The sequence below is a fragment of the Oscarella lobularis genome, chromosome 14 (assembly GCF_947507565.1).
Source record: "Oscarella lobularis chromosome 14, ooOscLobu1.1, whole genome shotgun sequence".
Lineage (NCBI taxonomy): Eukaryota > Metazoa > Porifera > Homoscleromorpha > Homosclerophorida > Oscarellidae > Oscarella > Oscarella lobularis.
This window is the reverse complement of record NC_089188.1, coordinates 49,105-68,156: the sequence shown is the minus strand read 5'-3', so window position 1 is coordinate 68,156 and position 19,052 is coordinate 49,105. Positions and strand designations below refer to the sequence as shown.

At 44.0% G+C, this 19,052-nt stretch overlaps 4 long non-coding RNA genes across 6 annotated transcripts in view; 3 read left to right on the top strand and 1 right to left on the bottom strand.

Moving 5' to 3' along the window:
* Positions 1-4,418: 4,418 nt before the first annotated feature.
* LOC136195101 (uncharacterized) overlaps positions 4,419-19,052 on the top strand; it is a 55,115-nt gene continuing 40,481 nt past the window's right edge. The window contains exon 1 of the long non-coding RNA XR_010671785.1: positions 4,419-4,467. This is a non-coding gene — a long non-coding RNA (uncharacterized lncRNA). The remainder of the gene's footprint in view (positions 4,468-19,052) is intronic.
* Positions 5,108-5,658, top strand: LOC136195296 (uncharacterized). The gene is made up of 4 exons (XR_010671866.1): positions 5,108-5,183; positions 5,234-5,330; positions 5,387-5,494; positions 5,561-5,658. It is a non-coding gene; the product is annotated as an uncharacterized lncRNA (long non-coding RNA).
* Positions 11,990-13,647, top strand: LOC136195313 (uncharacterized). Of its 2 annotated transcripts, none has more exons than XR_010671873.1 (3): positions 11,990-12,815; positions 12,865-12,976; positions 13,129-13,647. It is a non-coding gene; the product is annotated as an uncharacterized lncRNA (long non-coding RNA). The 2 variants fall into 2 exon arrangements; XR_010671872.1 differs by having other exon boundaries at positions 13,110-13,647.
* Positions 14,227-15,657, bottom strand: LOC136195312 (uncharacterized). 2 transcript variants are annotated; one of them, XR_010671871.1, is made up of 7 exons: positions 15,572-15,657; positions 15,115-15,179; positions 14,936-15,056; positions 14,780-14,882; positions 14,618-14,730; positions 14,446-14,558; positions 14,227-14,238 (listed from the first exon to the last, which is right to left on the bottom strand). It is a non-coding gene; the product is annotated as an uncharacterized lncRNA (long non-coding RNA). The 2 variants fall into 2 exon arrangements; XR_010671870.1 differs by having other exon boundaries at positions 15,115-15,190; positions 15,572-15,650.

Genomic DNA, 19,052 nt, shown 5'->3' with positions numbered 1-19,052 from the left:
CATCAACTTTATCTTCAGGTCCTTTGTAGCCGTTGTGGTAGTTCTTGTAGTTGTAGCCGTTGTAGTTTCTTGCCGGAATATATACACCGCTTGCCGGAATATATACACCGCCTGCCGGAATGTATACACCGCTTGCCGGCGGAGTACGTACACCGCCTGCCGGAATATATATACCGCCTGCCGGAATATATAGACCGCCTGCCGGAATATGTACACCGCCTGCTGGCGGAGTACGTACACCGCTTGCCGGAATATATACATCGCCTTCCGGAATATATACACCGCTTGCCGGCGGAGTACGTACACGCCTGACTGTATATATACACCGCCTTCCGGCGGAGTACGCACACTGCCTTCCGGAATATATACACCGCTTGCCGTAATATATACACCGCCTGCCTCCGGAGTATGTACACCGCTTGCCGTAATATATACACCGCTTGCCGTAATATATACACCGCTTGCCGGAATATATAAAAAGCCTGCCGGTGGAGTACGTACACTGCCTTCCGGAATATATACACCGCTTTCCGGAATATATACACCGCCAGCCGGCGGAGTACGTACACCGCCTGCCGGAGTATATACACCGCCTGCCGGAATATATACACCGCCTGCCGGCGGAGTACGTACACCGCTTGCCGGAATATATATAAACCGCCTGCCGGAATATATACACCGCCTGCCGGCGGAGTACGTACACCGCTTGCCGTAATATATACACCGCCTGCTGGCAGAGTACGTACACGCCTGCAGGAATATATACACCGCCTGCCGGAATATATACACCGCCTGCAGGCGGAGTACGTACACCGCTTGCCGTAATATATACACCGCCGGCTGGCAGAGTACGTACACGCTTGCAGGAATATATACACCGCCTGCCGGCGGAGTACGTACACGCCTGCCGGAATATATACAACGCCTGTCGGCAAAGTACGTACACTGCCTTCCGGAATATATACAACGCTTGCCGGAATATATACACCGCCTCCTGCGGAGTACGTACACGCCTGCCGGAATATATACACCGCCTGCCCGCGGAGTATGTGCACCGCTTGCCGTAATATATACACCGCCTGCCTCCGGAGTATGTACACCGCTTGCCGTAATATATACACCGCCTGCCGGCGAAGTACGTACACCGCTTGCCGTAATATATACAAAGCCTGCCGGCGGAGTACGTACACCGCTTCCCGGAATATATACAAAGCCTGCCGGCGGAGTACGTACACCGCTTGCCGGAATATATACAACGCCTGTCGGCAAAGTACGTACGCTGCCTTCCGGAATATATACACCGCTCTCCGGAGTATATACACAGCCTGCCGGCGGAGTACGTACACGCCTGCGGGTATATATACACCGCCTTCCGGCGGAGTACGTACACTGCCTTTCGGAATATATACACCGTTTTCCGGAATATATACACCGCCTGCCGGCGGAGTACGTACACCGCCTGCCAGAATATATACACCGCCTGCCAAAATATCTACACCGCTTGCAGGAATATATACACCGCCTGCTGGTGGAGTACGTTCACCGCCTGCCGGAATATCTACACCGCCTTCCGGAATATATACACAGCCTGCTTGCGGAGTACTTACACCGCTTTCCGGAATATATACACAGCCTGCCGGAATATATACACCGCCTGCTGGCGGAGTAGGTACACTGCCTGCCAGAATATATACCCCGCCTGCCAAAATATCTACACCGCCTGCCAGAATATCTACACCGCCTGCTGGCGGAGTACGTGCACCACTTAACGGAATATATGCACCGCCTGCTGGAGGAGTACGTACACCGCCTCCCAGAATATATACACCGCCTGCTGGCGTAGTACGTACACCGCTTGCCGGAAAATATACACCACCTGCTGGCTGAGTACTTACACCGCCTGCCAGAATATATACACCGCCTGCCTGAATATATACACCGCCTGCCGGAATATATACACCGCCTTCCGACGGAGTACGTACCCCGCCTGCCAGAATATATACACCGCCTGCCGGCGGAGTACGTACACCGCCTGCCAGAATATCTACACCGCCTGCCGGCGGAGTACGTACACCGCCTGCCGGAATATATACACCGCCTGCCGGAATATATACACCGCTTGCCGGAATATATACACCGCCTGCTGGCGGAGTACGTACCCCGCCTGCCAGAATATATACACCGCCTGCCAGAATATCTACACCGCCTGCCGGAATAAACCGCCTGCCGGAAAATATACACCGGCTGCTGGCGGAGTACTTACACCGCCTGCCAGAATATCTACACCGCCTGCCGGAATACACCGCCTGCCGGAATATATACACCGCCTCTGGCGGAGTACATACACCGCCTGCCGGAATATATACACCGCCTGCCGGAATACATACACCGCCTGCTGGCGGAGTACTTACACCGCCTGCCAGAATATATACACCGCCTGCAGGAATATATACACCGCATGCTGGCGGAGTACGTACACCGCCTGCCGGAATATATACACCGCCTGCAGGAATACACCGCCTGCCAGAATATCTACACCGCCCTCTGGCGGAGTACGTACACCGCTTGCCGGAATATATACGCCGCCTGCCGGAATATCTACGCCGCCTGCCGGCAGAGTACGTACACAGCCTGCCAGAAAATATACACCGCCTGCCAGATTATATACACCGCCTGCCGGCGGAGTACGTACATCGAATGCCGGTGGAGTACGTACACTGCCTGCTAAAATATCTACTCCGCCTGCTGGCGGAGTACGTACACCGCTTTCCGGAATATATACACCGCCTGCCGGAATATATACACCGACTGGTGGCGGAGTAGGTACACCGCTTGCCGGAATATATACACCGCCTGCTGGCGGAGTACGTACGCCGCCTGCGAGAATATATACACCGCCTGCCGGCGGAGTACGTACACCGCCTGCCAGAATATATACACCGCCTGCAGGCGGAGTACTTACACCGCCTGCCAAAATATATACACCGCCTGCAGGCGGAGTACGTACACCGCCTGCCAGAATATCTACACCGCCTGCCAGAATATCTACACCGCCCGCTGGCGGAGTACGTACACCGCTTGCCGGAATATATACACCGCCTGCCGGAATATATACACCCCCTGCTGGCGGAGTACGTACACCGCTTGCCGGAAAATATACACCGCCTGCTCGCTGAGTACTTACACCGCCTGCCAGAATATATACACCGCCTGCCTGAATATATACACCGCCTGCCGGAATATATACACCGCCTGCCGGCGGAGTACGTACCCCGCCTGCCAGAATATATACACCGCCTGCCGGCGGTGTACGTACACCGCCTCCCGGAATATATACGCCGCCTGCCGAAATATCTACGCCGCCTGCCGGAATATTTACCCCGCCTGCCGGAATATATACACCGCCTGCCAGAATATATACACCGCCTGCCGGAATACATACACCGCCTGCTTGTGGAGTACGTTCGCCGCCTGCCGGAATATATACACCGCCTGCTGGCTGAGTACTTACACCGCCTGCCAGAATGTATACACCGCCAGCCGGAATATTTACACCGCCTGCCGGAATATTGACACCGCCTGCCGGAATATATACACCGCCTGCTGGCGGAGTACGTACACCGCCTGCCAGATTATATACACCCCCTGTAATTTCCATGTAATTTATTACAGGAGAGACCAGTTGGCTAACCCCCTGTAATTTCTCTGTAATTTATTACAGGAGAGACACGTTGGCTAACCCCCTGTAATTTCTCTGTAATTTTTTGAGAATTTGTTCTGCGACAATTTTTCCTGGGGACAATTTGTCCTGGGGACAATTGGTCCTGGGATAATTTGTTCTATGACAATTTGTTTTGGGGACAATTTGTCCTGGGGAAATTTTGTCCTAGGACAATTTGTCCTGGGACAATTTCTCCTTGGAACAATTTGTGCTGGGGACAATTTGTCCTGGGACAATTTGTCCTGGGGACAATTTGTCCTGGGGACAATTTGTCTTGGGACAATTTTTCCTTGGGACAATTTTTCTTGTGTCAAATTGTGCTGGCACAATTTATCCTGGGACAATTTGTCCTGGCACAATTTGTCCTGGGACAATTTGTCCTGGGTCAATTTGTCCTGTGGACAATTTGTCCTGGGACAATTTTTCCTGGGTCAATTTGTCCTGGGACAATTTGTCCTGGGACAATTTGTCCTGGGGACAATTTTTCCTGGGACAATTTGTCCATCGACAGTTTGTCCTGGGGACAAATTACACTCGTCCAATCTTCGCGAAACCGCTCTGTACGTGTTGCCGTGCCATTCTATAGGCGTAGCAGTTTGAAACCCCGATTTGTAATAGTTTATTTATGACGTCACATTGTTAAACCCGAGAGGTCACGTGCTTATGTTAGCGCGCGCGTCCCCTTTCGAAGAAACACTGTTTCTGGCTCGTTTTCTACGATGCGAAGGTCCGAGCGACGTCAAAATGTAAGTAGTAGATAGTTACGAAGCAGTTTTAGAGCGTTCGTCGCCCGCGGAGCGCGCGTACGAACGCGTCGCGTCGCCAAGTTGTGGCGCGAGCTTCGAATGGCTTCGAAACGAAGGATTCGAGACGGTTTAGAACGTTTTGCGACGCGAAGCGTCGCTTTTGGCGTCGTTTTTGCCGAATTAATGTGTCCGTAAAAGGGGGCGTGTTCCCTTTCTTTCGCACGTGCTCTACGGCAAACGGCGACTCGGATGCCGTCGAGTGGCGGCAATTTGTAAACTGCACCATATGCCCTCTCGATCGAAGTGCCGCTTATCGTCGTACGACGCGCCGTCGCGGAGTGGCGGCACGGTTAAGGTTGTGTCGTTTACGGTGTACGCGCGTAGGCGTATTGTTGGTTTCGCTTAATTTTATGTCAAAAATTGGCGAAAATTGGTAAACGTGGTACCAGGTTTTATTTGTCAGACCACGACGAATCGAATGGCACCGGTGCCTTCTTCTTTGCCTTTTGCCTTTTCCCTTTGCCTTTTGCCTTCTCCCTTTGCCTTTTGCCTTTTCCCTTTGCCTTTTGCCTTCTCCCTTTGCCTTTTGCCTTCTCCCTTTTTGTAAACAGGGGCTTTCTGGAAGATGTCAGAAAAGTGCCGTGCAATTGTTTATGAGTTGTGTGGCTTTGTTAATGTGTATAGGGGCAATGTTAGGGCAGAGTCAATACTGATAGGTATATAATGGTTCCTAATTGTGTTACATATTTCTAATTAGTTTTCTTAGGGGCATAGGGATGGGAGGAACAATGACAAGGAGATGGGGCCTGAGGGAGAAGAGAAACAGGCAGGCAAGGAAGAGAAGGAATATCAAGGGATCGATGGTATGTGATGTAGGTAGAGTTTTAGTTATTGCGGGGTCTCTAATTCGTTTCTTTAGATGTGTAAGAGCGTAAGAAAGATGGATATAAGCAAGGGACGCGAGTGAGAGGGGAGGGAAAGGAAGGAAAAACAATCAGAAGGAACGATGGCTATGGATGGAGCAAAGGTATGTGATGTAGGTAGAGTTTTAGTTATTGAGGGGTCTCTAATTTGTTTCTTTATATATGTAAAGAAGAAGGATATAAGCAAGGGACGCGTGTGGGAAGGGGAGGAAAGAAAGGGAAGGCAATCAGAAGGAAGGATGACTCTCGAGGGGGCAAAGGTATGTGATGTGGGTAGAGTTGTCCTGGGGACAATTGTCCCCAGGACATATTGTCCTGGGACAATTTGTCCAGGGACAATTTGTCCTGGGAGAATTTCTCCTGGGGAGAATTTGTCCTGGGACAAATTGTCCTGGCACAAATTGTCCTTGCACAATTTGTCCCCAGGACAAATTGTCCTGGCACAATTTGTCCTGGGGACAATTGGTCCTGGGACAATTTGTCCAGGGACAATTTGTCCAGGGACAATTTGTCCTGGGACTATTTGTCCTGGGGACAATTGGTCCTGGGACAATTTGTCCAGGGACAATTTGTCCTGGGACTATTTGTCCTGGGAGAATTTGTCCTAGGACAATTTGTCCTGGGAAAATTTGTCTTGGGGACAATTTATCCTGGGGACAATTTGTCCTTGGACAATTTGTCCTGGGACAATTTGTCCTGGGGACAATTTGTCCTCGGACAATTTTTCCTGGGTCAATTTGTCCTCACAGGAGAGACCCGTTGGCTAGCCCCTGTAATTTCGCTGTAATTTATTACAGGAGAGACCCGTTGGGTAGCCCCTGTAATTTCGCTGTAGTTTATCACAGGAGAGACCCCTTCTCTAACCCCCTGTAATTTCACTGTAATCTATTACAGGAGAGACCCGTTTGCTAACCCCCTGTAATTTCGCTGTAATTTTTGGGAGAATTTGTTCTGGGACAATTTGTCCTGGGGACAATTTCTCCTGGGACAATTTGTCCTGGGACAATTTGTCCCGGGACAATTTGTCGTGGGACAATTTGTCCTGAGACAATTTGTCCCAGGACAAATTGTCCCAGGACAAATTGTCCCAGGACAATTTGTCCTGGGACATTTTGTCCCCAGGACAAATTGTCCTGCGACAATTTGTCTTGGGGACAATTTTTTCTGGGACAATTTCTCCTGGGGTCAATATGTCCTGGGACAATTTGTCCTGGGACAATTTGTCCCCTGGACAATTTGTCCTCGGACAATTTGTCCCCTGGACAAATTGTCCTGGGACAATCTTTTATCCTCTGACAATTTATCCTGGGGCAATTTGTGCTGGGGACAATTTGTCCTGGGACAATTTGTCCCCAGGATAATTTGTCCTGGGGACAATTTGTTCTGGGACAATTTGTCCTGGGGACAATTTCTGCTGGGACAATTTGTCCTGGGACAATTTGTCCTTGGACAATTTGTCCTGGACAATTTTTCCTGCGGACAATTTGTCCTGGGGACAATTTTTCCTGGGGACAATTTGTCCCGGGACAATTTGTCCTTGGTACAATTTGTCCTGGGACAATTTGTCCTGGGACAATTTTACCTGGGGAGAATTTGTCTTGGGGAGAATTTATTCGTAATTAATGCGGCATTTATTCGGAATTAATGCGGCATTTATTCGGAATTAATTCTGTATTTATTCTCAACAAGTAAAAGTTCTACCTTCACTAGGAGTGTATGTTGTACCTTCACAGCGAGTGAAAGTTCTACCTTCACAACGAGTGAAGGTTCTACCTTCATTAGGAGAGATCATTCATTAGTAGTGAATGTTCTAATTTCATTAGTAGTACAAGTTTTACCTTCATTAGGAGTGAAGGTTCTACCTTCACAAAGAGTGATGATTCTACCTTCACTTCGAGGGAAGGTTCTGCCTTCACTAGGAGTGAAAGTTCTACCTTCACTATGAGTGAAGGTTATACCTTCACAACAAGGGAAGGTTTTACCTTCTATATTAGTGAAGGTTCTATCTACACTACGAGTAAAGGCTCTACCTCCACAACGAGTAAAGGTTCTACCTTTACTACTAGTGAAGGTTCTACATTCACAACGAGTAAAAGTTCTACCTTCAGGGTTCTGCCCACATGGGTCGGCATGGGTCGGCCCCGACCCTTACTCGCCTATCGTCGACCCATACTACTATAACGTTATGCCAGCCCGTAGCTTGCAATAATTACTGCCGGGTACATCGTCCAAAACAACCGTCCAAGACAATTTTTAAAATGGTCCAAGACAATTTTAAAAATTGTCCCAAGAAAAATTAGATGGTAGGTAGATTGTAGATTTGTAGATTGTAGATTTGTAGATTGTAGATTTGTAGATTCGTAGATTGTAGATTCGTAGATCGTAGATTCATAGATCGTAGATTTGTAGATTTGTAGATTGTAGATTCGTAGATCGTAGATTCGTAGATCGTAGATTTGTAGATTGTAGATTAGTAGATTTGTAGATTCGTAGATTTGTAGTTTTGTAGATTGTAGATTTGTAGATTCGTAGATTTGTAGATTTGTAGATAGTAGATTCGTAGATTGTAGATTTGTAGATTCGTAGATTTGTAGATAGTAGATTCGTAGATCGTAGATTCGTAGATCGTAGATTCGTAGATCGTAGATTTGTAGTAGATTTGTAGATTTGTAGATTTGTAGATTTGTAGATTCGTAGATTTGTAGCTTCGATTTGTAGATTTTAGATCGTAGATTTGTAGATCGTAGATTCGTAGATTTGTAGATTATAGATTGTAGATTTTTAGATTTGTAGATTGTAGATCGTAAAGTCGTAGATTGTAGATTTGTAGATTGTAGATTCGTAGATCGTAGATTTGTAGTAGATTTGTAGCTTCGATTTGTAGATTTGTAGATTTCTAGATTTGTAGATTTGTAGATTTGTAGATTTGTAGATTCGTAGATTTGTAGCTTCGATTTGTAGATTATAGATCGTAGATTTGTAGATCGTAGATTCGTAGATTTGTAGATTATAGATTGTAGATTTTAGATTTGTAGATTGTAGATCGTAAATTCGTAGATTGTAGATTTGTAGATTGTAGATTCGTAGATCGTAGATTTGTAGTAGATTTGTAGCTTCGATTTGTAGATTTGTAGATTTGTAGATTTGTAGATTCGTAGCTTCGATTTTGTAGATTTGTAGCTTCGATTTGTAGATTGTAGATTTGTAGATCGTAGATTTGTAGATCGTAGATTCGTAGATTTGTAGATTATAGATTGTAGATCGTAGATTTGTAGATTGTAGATCGTAGATTGTAGATTTGTAGATTTGTAGATTTGTAGATCGTTAGATTTGTAGATTGTAGATCGTAGATTCGTAGATCGTAGATTTTTAGATTTGTAGATTGTAGATTCGTAGATCGTAGATCGTAGATTTGTAGATCGTAGATTTGTAGATTGTAGATTTGTAGATCGTTAGATTCGTAGATTGTAGATTCGTAGATCGTAGATTCGTAGATCGTAGATTTGTAGATTGTAGATTTGTAGATCGTTAGATTTGTAGATTGTAAATATAGATCGTAGATTGGTACATTTGTAGATCGTAGATTCGTAGATCGTAGATTTGTAGTAGATTTGTAGCTTCGATTTGTAGATTTGTAGATTTGTAGATTCGTAGATTTGTGGATTCGTAGCTTCGATTTTGTTGATTTCTAGCTTCGATTTGTAGATTGTAGATTTGTAGATCGTAGATTTGTAGATCGTAGATTCGTAGATTTGTAGATTATAGATTGTAGATCGTAGATTTGTAGATTGTAGATTTGTAGATCGTTTGATTTGTAGATTGTAAATATAGATCGTAGATTTGTACATTTGTAGATCGTAGATTCGTAGATCGTAGATTTGTAGTAGATTTGTAGCTTCGATATTTAGATTTGTAGTAGATTTGTAGCTTCGATTTGTAGATTTGTAGATTTGTAGATTCGTAGATTTGTAGATTCGTAGCTTCGATTTTGTAGATTTGTAGCTTCGATTTGTAGATTGTAGATTTGTTGATCGTAGATTTGTAGATCGTATATTCGTAGATTTGTAGATTATAGATTGTAGATCGTATTTGTAGATTGTAGATCGTAGATTGTAGATTTGTAGATTTGTAGATTTGTAGATCGTTAGATTTGTAGATTGTAGATCGTAGATTCGTAGATCGTAGATTTTTAGATTTGTAGATTGTAGATTCGTAGATCGTAGATCGTAGATTTGTAGATCGTAGATTTGTAGATTGTAGATTCGTAGATCGTAGATCGTAGATTTGTAGATCGTAGATTTGTAGATCGTAGATTCGTAGATTTGTAGATTATAGATTGTAGATCGTAGATTTGTAGATTGTAGATCGTAGATTGTAGATTTGTAGATTTGTAGATTTGTAGATCGTTAGATTTGTAGATTGTAGATCGTAGATTCGTAGATCGTAGATTTTTAGATTTGTAGATTGTAGATTCGTAGATCGTAGATCGTAGATTTGTAGATCGTAGATTTGTAGATTGTAGATTTGTAGATCGTTAGATTCGTAGATTGGAGATTCGTAGATCGTAGATTCGTAGATCGTAGATTCGTAGATCGTAGATTTGTAGATTGTAGATTTGTAGATCGTTAGATTTGTAGATTGTAAATATAGATCGATGATTTGTACATTTGTAGATCGTAGATTCGTAGATCGTAGATTTGTAGTAGATTTGTAGCTTCGATTTGTAGATTTGTAGATTTGTAGATTCGTAGATTTGTGGATTCGTAGCTTCGATTTTGTTGATTTGTAGCTTCGATTTGTAGATTGTAGATTTGTAGATCGTAGATTTGTAGATCGTAGATTCGTAGATTTGTAGATTATAGATTGTAGATCGTAGATTTGTAGATTGTAGATTTGTAGATCGTTTGATTTGTAGATTGTAAATATAGATCGTAGATTTGTACATTTGTAGATCGTAGATTCGTAGATCGTAGATTTGTAGTAGATTTGTAGCTTCGATTTGTAGATTTGTAGATTTGTAGATTCGTAGATTTGTAGATTCGTAGCTTCGATTTTGTAGATTTGTAGCTTCGATTTGTAGATTGTAGATTTGTAGATCGTAGATTTGTAGATCGTAGATTCGTAGATTTGTAGATTATAGATTGTAGATCGTAGATTTGTAGATTGTAGATCGTAGATTGTAGATTTGTAGATTTGTAGATTTGTAGATCGTTAGATTTGTAGATTGTAGATCGTAGATTCGTAGATCGTAGATTTTTAGATTTGTAGATTGTAGATTCGTAGATCGTAGATCGTAGATTTGTAGATCGTAGATTTGTAGATTGTAGATTCGTAGATCGTAGATCGTAGATTTGTAGATCGTAGATTTGTAGATCGTAGATTCGTAGATTTGTAGATTATAGATTGTAGATCGTAGATTTGTAGATTGTAGATCGTAGATCGTAGATTCGTAGATCGTAGATTTGTAGATTGTAGATTTGTAGATCGTTAGATTTGTAGATTGTAAATATAGATCGTAGATTTGTACATTCGTAGATTGGAGATTCGTAGATCGTAGATTCGTAGATCGTAGATTTGTAGATTGTAGATTTGTAGATCGTTAGATTTGTAGATTGTAAATATAGATCGTAGATTTGTAGATTTGTAGATCGTAGATTCGTAGATCGTAGATTCGTAGATCTCAAGACATTTCTAAAGATTGTCCCCAGACAATTCTAAAAATTGTCCCAAGACAAGTCTAAAATTGTCTCAGGACAATTTTAAAAATTGTTCCAAGACAATCCTTTAAAATTGTCTTGGGACAATTTTTAAAATTGTCCTGAGACAATTTAAAAAATTTAAAAATCGCCAAAACAGTTTTAAAAATGGTCCAAGACAATTTTAAAAATTGTTTTAAGAAATTTTTTAAATTGCCTAGGACCATTTTAAAATTGTCTTTGACGATTTTTAAAATTGTCTCGGACTTTTTTTAAAATTGCGTATTTTATCTATCCTTCCATACCTTCTTCCCACACTAAAAATATTCTCGGCAGAACCCTGTACCTTCATTAGGAGTGAAGGTTCTACCTTCATTATGAGTAAAGGATCTTTTCAAAATTGTCCTTGGGACAATTTGTCCTTGGGACAATTTGTTCTGGGACAATTATAAAATTGTCCTAGGACAATTTTCGAGAATACGAACGACGCGCCGTTCCAGTCGTCATAACAGGCGCAACGGACACGTGGAAAGCGAGAACCGCGTGGACAGATACTGGGGTGAAGGTTTAGAAGGTAGGGATCGGGTTAGGTACAAAGCGAACCGAGTTAGAGCGAACAGACTGTGTAGAGCTGCCGTCGAGTGGAATTCGGGCTCGTTTAACGCTTAACGTGTACCGTTTTGCCTCGAACACCCTCGCAAACCCCTGCTACACTATTATCGATTGTAAATAGTTTGAAATCTTTGTTTTCAATACTTTTTTTGACGTCACTTATATAATCCACAATAGTCACGTGCGTGCGTTAGCGCGCTTGACTCGTTTGTTACGAATGAATGGAAAATGGCTCAAAACGACAGATTCGAAGCTTGAGCGAAGTCAAAAGAGTGAAAGAGGTGAGTCTTGAGTAGTTTAAAACCCGTTCGACCGTTCGCAATGGCGCGAAACGATCGAAATCGAGGCGTCGGGTCGCCAAGGTGCGACGCGCCCTGCGAAATGCGCTGGAATCGTTTCGTTTCGACGCGTAATCATGTTTTCGGAACGTTACGAAGCGTTTAGCTGCATTCCGTGGCGTATTTCGAGTCGTTTGCGACGATTTCGATGTGCGAAAAGGGGGCGTGGCCCTTAACTTTCGCGCTCGCTCCACGACAAACGGCGTATCGTATGCCGTCGGCGAATCGAAAATCGAAAACTAGATGATATAGGGTTTCGATCGATGGTACGTTCGTCGCCGTACGTGGCGTCGTTGAGGCACGACGGCGTCGCAAAGGTGGGGTGATTTCGACGCACGCGAGAAGGCGTGTTTGTTTATTTGACACGTTTTTATGTCGAAAATTCGCGAATTTCGACATGGCTTTGAACCAATCTTATAGAGTCGTCGTTGGCGATTCGATTGGTCGTGGTCCGGTCGTCGTGCGACGTTTCGTGGCGAAATGGCACAATTTTTAAGTCGTTTGATCGCGAACGAGAAAATTCGAAATTGTTTTTCGATTTTCTCCGTCCCCTGAAGGAATTCGTTCGCGATTTTTCCTGGAGAGGATTTCTATTGGGTGGTACGCAAGGGACGAAAGGGTTTGGTGGCCGTCGGTCAAATTTTTGAGTGAAATTTCTACTCGCAAACTTTTTGGCTTTTTGTACATCTTTGCGACGTTGGCAAAGTGCCTTCCCTTTGTCGGATAGAGGCGAGATTTTTTATCTGGTCTCTCTGACCCCGGAGTTGTTGATAGCCAAGGTATCGTTGCCATAGCAACCAAAAAATAAAATTGTTTTTTATTTTTTAGGTGTATCTTCCCTTGTTTCAAGCGGGCCCTTGGGGCCGCGAAAACGCGACAGAATATCCTTCGGGCGTGTAGCTATGTCAAAGACCATCCGGATCCCTATGCAGATGTTGAGGTAAGAAGTTACATCGCTTCAGTTGAGAAACGTCTTCCATAAGTACTAGGCTTAGAGTAATAACTATAGAGGTATCCCAAGTTTACTCATAGTCCCTTGAGTAATTTTCTATTTCTAATAAAATTACTCATAGACCTTATATTTCATGCTAGCAATTCCTCTGTGGCCAAGAGCGACAAATAGGTCTTTAGTTGTTCCGGACGTTTATCTACTCGAGACTTTGGCCGACGACAGGTACTTTTCTTTGTTTTCCCCTTTGTCAATTGGTTTGCCGTGTAGTTGTTCCTCCAATCCGACGAGGCAGACGCAGCCATCCCTCTGTGGCCAAGAGCGATAAATAGGCCATACCTCTGCAGAGGCTATAGAGTTGCCTCCCCGCGTAAGGCAGAGCACTGGCGGGTAAATCAGTGACGCCCCTTGGAATTGCACCTGTGAGTGGACTGACATCCCAGCTGCCACTTTCACAGTCCAAGGCTCGGAGCCAGGAGGTTAAACGGGCTCACCCTCCGCGGGGGAGTATGGAGTGACCCCACGAGTCCTTTGACTCACAGCAGGTGCCCACCTGGCCTTGCCTCCCATGTGGGGCGAGGGGGTGGATGGAGGAGAGGGGAAACTCTGTTTAATTTTTGTATCTACATCCGGGACTTTATTCAAATAAAATTTGACATGACTCATCCTACTTTCGACTCGTTGTGCGACCCTAGCTGTTCTCGCGTCTAACTACTGCGAGCACGTGCGACGCGAGCGCGCGTGATTGTATTATGCGCCTAGTGCTAATCAAAAAATTATTACGTAATGCAAAGTAAGACACATAAAGTCATTTTTCATTTTGCTAATTCTTTTCTTTGTCGCCTGTTGCCATATGAATGAAAACATATATTCAATTTTGATGGTGGCGCTGACGTACCTTTTAAAATCCCAGCTCCTTGCCTTCTATCAATCAATATCTCTTAGACATACCAATGACATAGAGATAAGAGCCTAAAACGAACAATTAGAAATAATAATGCAATGATCCCAACAGTAATTAATTAACAGAAAACGAATATTCCCTGGACGACAAAGAAGTACAATAGGAAGGCTGATGACACCTTTCAAAACATGCCAATCTCCAGGTATATAAAATACTGCTATAACGGGAAGCGAGTTCCGTTCGTCCTACTCCCTACTCCCACCCCTGACCCACCCTGATCCTAACCCTGAGGTCCCCTATCCCTTGTCCGTCTCCTGCATCGTCGTCCCATCCCATTCATTGAGTGTTCCTAAATAAAGGAAGTTGAAGTGTGATAAACAAATGTAAGTCATAGCCTTCTTCCACTTGTACTTCCCTTATCCGAGTTGATCCCTTCCTTTCCCTGTGCGTGGCCCTTGTTCTTCTCCTGCATCGTCGTTCCATCCCATTGAGTGTTCGTAAATAAAAGAAATAGAAGAAATGAAGTGTGATAAACAAATGCAAAACAATTCCGTACCTGTTGATAGCCTTCCTCCACTTGTACTTCCCTTGTCCGTGTTGATCCCGTCCTTTCCCTGTGCGTGTCCCTTATCTTTCTCATGCATCGTCCTTCCATCCCATTGAGTGTTCCTAAATAAAAGAAATAGAAGAAGTGCAGTGTGATAAACAAATGTAAAACAATTCCGTACCTGTTGGTAGTCTTCCTCCACGTGCCCTTCCTTTGTCCTTGTCGATTCCTTTCCTTCCCTGTGCGTGTCCCTTGTCCGTCTCTCACATCCTCGTCCTATCCCATTGTGAGTTCCTAAACAAAAAAATGAAGTGTGATAAACAAATGTAAAATAATTCCGTACCTGTTGATAATCTTCCTCCACTTGCCCTTCCTTTGGCCCTGTCGATCTTTTTCCTCCCTGTGCGTGTCTTCTGTCCTCTGTTCTTCCTTCCAAGTGAGTTCCCCTAGATAAAAACGAGAGTACAGAATAATCGAAAAACTAAAAAGAAACCGATACCTTATGCTAATCGCCGCTCGACTTCTTCCTATATAATACACAAAAACACAAAGCTCCCATTAACGCATAAAACTACGAGGCACTTATCTGATTGAACCCCTTGAATGAGCCCCACGAGTTTCTAATAACACTGTCACAATGTGAACGAAAGGAATAAATAATTCTGTCCAGGGTATTACCTTTGAAAAATTCCAATGAACGATAAAACGTCCCAAACCTCCTCGTTCAAAGAAAATGCTTTCCCCTAAAAAAGTACTAAAAAATAAAAAAATAAAAAATAAGTACACGTCCACCTATGGAACTAAGAAAACCTCCCCAAGAAACAGAAAACGACTACTTCGGATAGACACAAACGGAACAAAGACACAGGACCCCGTTTTAAACCCAGCCGCGCAGTATAAAACGCTCGCGACTGCGAAAATCGTGGAAAAACGCGCTTCTCCCCCTTCGGGCACCCAGTTTCCTACGCGCAACGTTAACGGACCCCCGAACACGCTCCAAACCTCACCGTGAGAAGCTTAAACTCTCAAAATCGCGAAGGGAACGAAGGAAAGTAGTAGTAAAATCCGTCGAAGGCGAATAGGGCCCCAGAACCGGAACGTGCGGTGCGAAATGACACGCGAATGCATAACTTACCCTTCGCGACAGCCGAATCCGTCCTCCTTCGTCCCCTTTGTCTCATATGGAGTCGTTTCAAACAAATGACTGAAGTCACAACCCCGTATACACGCAACCCCCCGGACAACAACCGCCAGAAATTTCTAATCGAATCAATCCCAGCTGTCAAACACCAGGTTAAATAAGCACGTGACTATACTTTCCTATCTTGCACAGACAATTAGGACGTCAATCGCACGCTTCAAAACGCCTTCTAGTATTTCGTCTCACGCAATCGCAGACAACAGCCGACATCATTCGTGCAGATAGCGGAGCAGCAGCCACGCGGATTCCTCGCTCGCTTCTCGCTCGATCGGAAGGCGAACGGACGCTGCCTGTCGCCACGCACGCAGCCTGTCTTCACGCCTGCAGGTTTGTGCTTCGTCTGGTGTTTTTTAGAGGCGTGCGAGGGCTTTTCTTCGCCACGTGCGTCGCTCAGTGCGTCGTTCGCGACGTTCGCTGCTCCGCGCGCGTCTCTTAGCAGCGTCTACGTCTCGTACTATCGTTTATCGAGAGGGGTCCCCTTTTAGGCTCTCTGCAATCATTGAATCGGAGAAGCTGAAGATGCGATGATGCTCGGGAAGTGTGCGTGGCGAGTTTAGGTAAGCCTCGACAGTAAGGCGATTTTTCGTTTGTGTTCGCAGCTTGACCCCGCCTCCGAGCGAGCGGGGGGAGGAGACTCGTCAGTAAGTCACGTGGATTGTGACGGTCATTTAATTATTGCATCTATCTTAACTGTTGCCCGTTTTTAGGTACATGTCTGTCAATGTCAAGACAGATTTTTGTTTGACAGTGGACCTCCCACTCAGATCACCTTCCACCTGTCATTATTTCATTTAGCAGCCTTCACTCCATTTATTGCACTTCATTCTTCTACCTTTTCCATTTACACTTCATTTTCGCCATTTACACTTCATTTTCTCCATTGACACTTCATTTTCGTCATTTACACGTCATTTTCGTCATTTACACGTCATCTACACGTCATCTCCACGTCATCATCTATCATCTTTATTTTAGAGGCAGTTAGGGTAGAGGAATTAGAGGAATAAATAAATAAATAATAATATGTACTATATCAGCATTTAATCAATCAAATTTTTGACGTCATTTTTCTAATTCATTTTTCCTTTGGCAGGACGTCACCGACGCGGAGGAAGAGTGCTACGCCCCGTCAAAGTCGTCGCAGGACTGGTAAGTGGAGGATGGGGACGAAGACACGAGGTATCTGTATATAACGCCCACATTTTCCCCCATGCTTGCTCTTTTTTGAGTTTTAGATGCAGACGTGGGGATGAAGACGACGGATGAAGACGACGGATGTGGACGAAGCCGTCAACACTAGAGGTATCTGTATGGACCGTTTGTTTTTTCCCTTGCTGGCTTCTTTTGAGATTTAGGTTGGATGCAAGATGCCGCCGAAGGACGACGCCAGCGCCTCAAGACGACTGCAGCCTAAGATCGCGTTTTTGTACGTAGCAAATTTTATTAATTGGTTTTCATCTCTTGGCAGACGCGAAGACGACGCAGCCGCCGAAGGACGACGACAGCGCCTCAAGACGACTGCAGCCTAAGATCGCGTTTTTCTACGTAGCAGATGTTATTATTTTTTTTTCATCTCTTGGCAGACGCGAAGACGACGCAGCCGCCGAAGGACGACGCCAGCCCCTCAAGACGACTGCAGCCTAAGATCGCGTTTTTCTACGTAGCAAATGTTATTATTTTTTTCATCTCTTGGCAGACGCGAAGACGACGCAGCCGCCTCATCGTCATCGGGCCAAGAAAGAAGGTAATACATAACTAATTATTTAAACTTATATAAATAATAAATAATTAAATTACTAGTCAGGTAGGTAGCTAGGTAGTTAGGTAGCTAGGTTCCCCCATCATCAATTCATCATCATCATCATCATCATCATCATCATCATCATCATCATCATCATCATCATCATCATCATCATCATCATCATCATCATCATCATCACCTCCAGCACCAATAGCACCTCCATCACCTCTAAGCACCTCCACCACCAGCACCATCATCACCAGTCCACCAAATAAATTTTTATTTCAGTATTTCCGTAAGTGAATCAAGCTTTTTAATATTACAGTTGTCCGGGTTATTGACTGCTTGTACAGTCACGTGCTTATCATAAATAAAGTAACCTTCAGACAGACCCCTTCAGCTCCTTCAGATATGATTTTGCTTTACGGTTAATGAAATGAAAAATTGTCGCGGCCTGGTTCCTAATGGGGCCTCATTTTTGTCTATAAAATAATAGTACATTTGACGCTAGAAATCAGTCGAACAAGATTTTATTTGATGCAGAAAAACGTTTCCAACGCTTCCTTTGCCTTTTAAATGAACAAAATTTTAAGGACCGGTTCCTAATAATGGGGCCTCGTTTTTATCTAAAAAATATTCGCTAATTTCACGCTAGGAATCAGACAAACAATCTCTTACATCGCTCGACCGATTCTCGGCGTAAAACAAGAGAAACAATCTTAGATGAAAATGGGGCCCCCATTAGGAACCTGGCCGCGGAAATTTGGCTCTTTAAAAGTCTAAGGAAGCGTTGAAAACGTTTTTCTGCTTGAGATAAGACATCGTGCGGATGATTCCCAGCATAAAATAAGCGAAAATGTTTTAGATAAAAATGGGGCCCCATTAGGAACAGGGTCGCGAAAATTTCGCTCTTTTAAAGGCTAAGGAAGCGTTGAAAACATTTTTCTGGATGAGAAAAAAACATCGCTTGATTGATTCCCAGCGTAAAATAAGAAAAACAATTTCAGAAAAAATTGGGGCCCCATTAGGAACCTGGCCGCGAAAATTTGGCTCTTTCAAAGGCTAAGGAAGCGTTGAAAACGTTTTTATGCATCAGATAAGACACCGCTGGACTGATTCCCAGCGTAAAACAAGCGAAAATGTTTTAGATAAAAATGGGGCCCCATTAATAAAAATGGGGCCCCATTAGAATCCGGGCCGCGAAAATTTCGCTCTTTTAAAGGCTAAAGAAGCGTTGAAAACATTTATCTGCATCAGATAAAACATCGCTTGATTGATTCCCAGCGTAAAATAAGAAAAACAATTTCAGAAGAAATTGGGGCCCCATTAGGAACCGGGCCGCGAAAATTTTACTCTTATAAAAGCTAAGAAAGCGTTGAAAACGTTTTTCTGCAACAGATAAGACATCGTTCGGCTGATTTCCAGCATAAAATAAGCGAAAATGTTTTACATAAAAATTGGGCCCCATTAGGAACCGGGCCGCGAAAATTCTACTCTTATGAAGGCTTAGGAAGCGTTGAAAACATTTTTTTCCTTAGATAACACACCGCTCGACTGATTCCCATCGTAAAACAAGCGAAAAAGTTTGATTTGAAAAGTGAGGCCCCATTAGGATATTAATAAAATAGCTATTCTGTTTCACTAACAGTTATAATTCTCTTAGTATTGGATCAT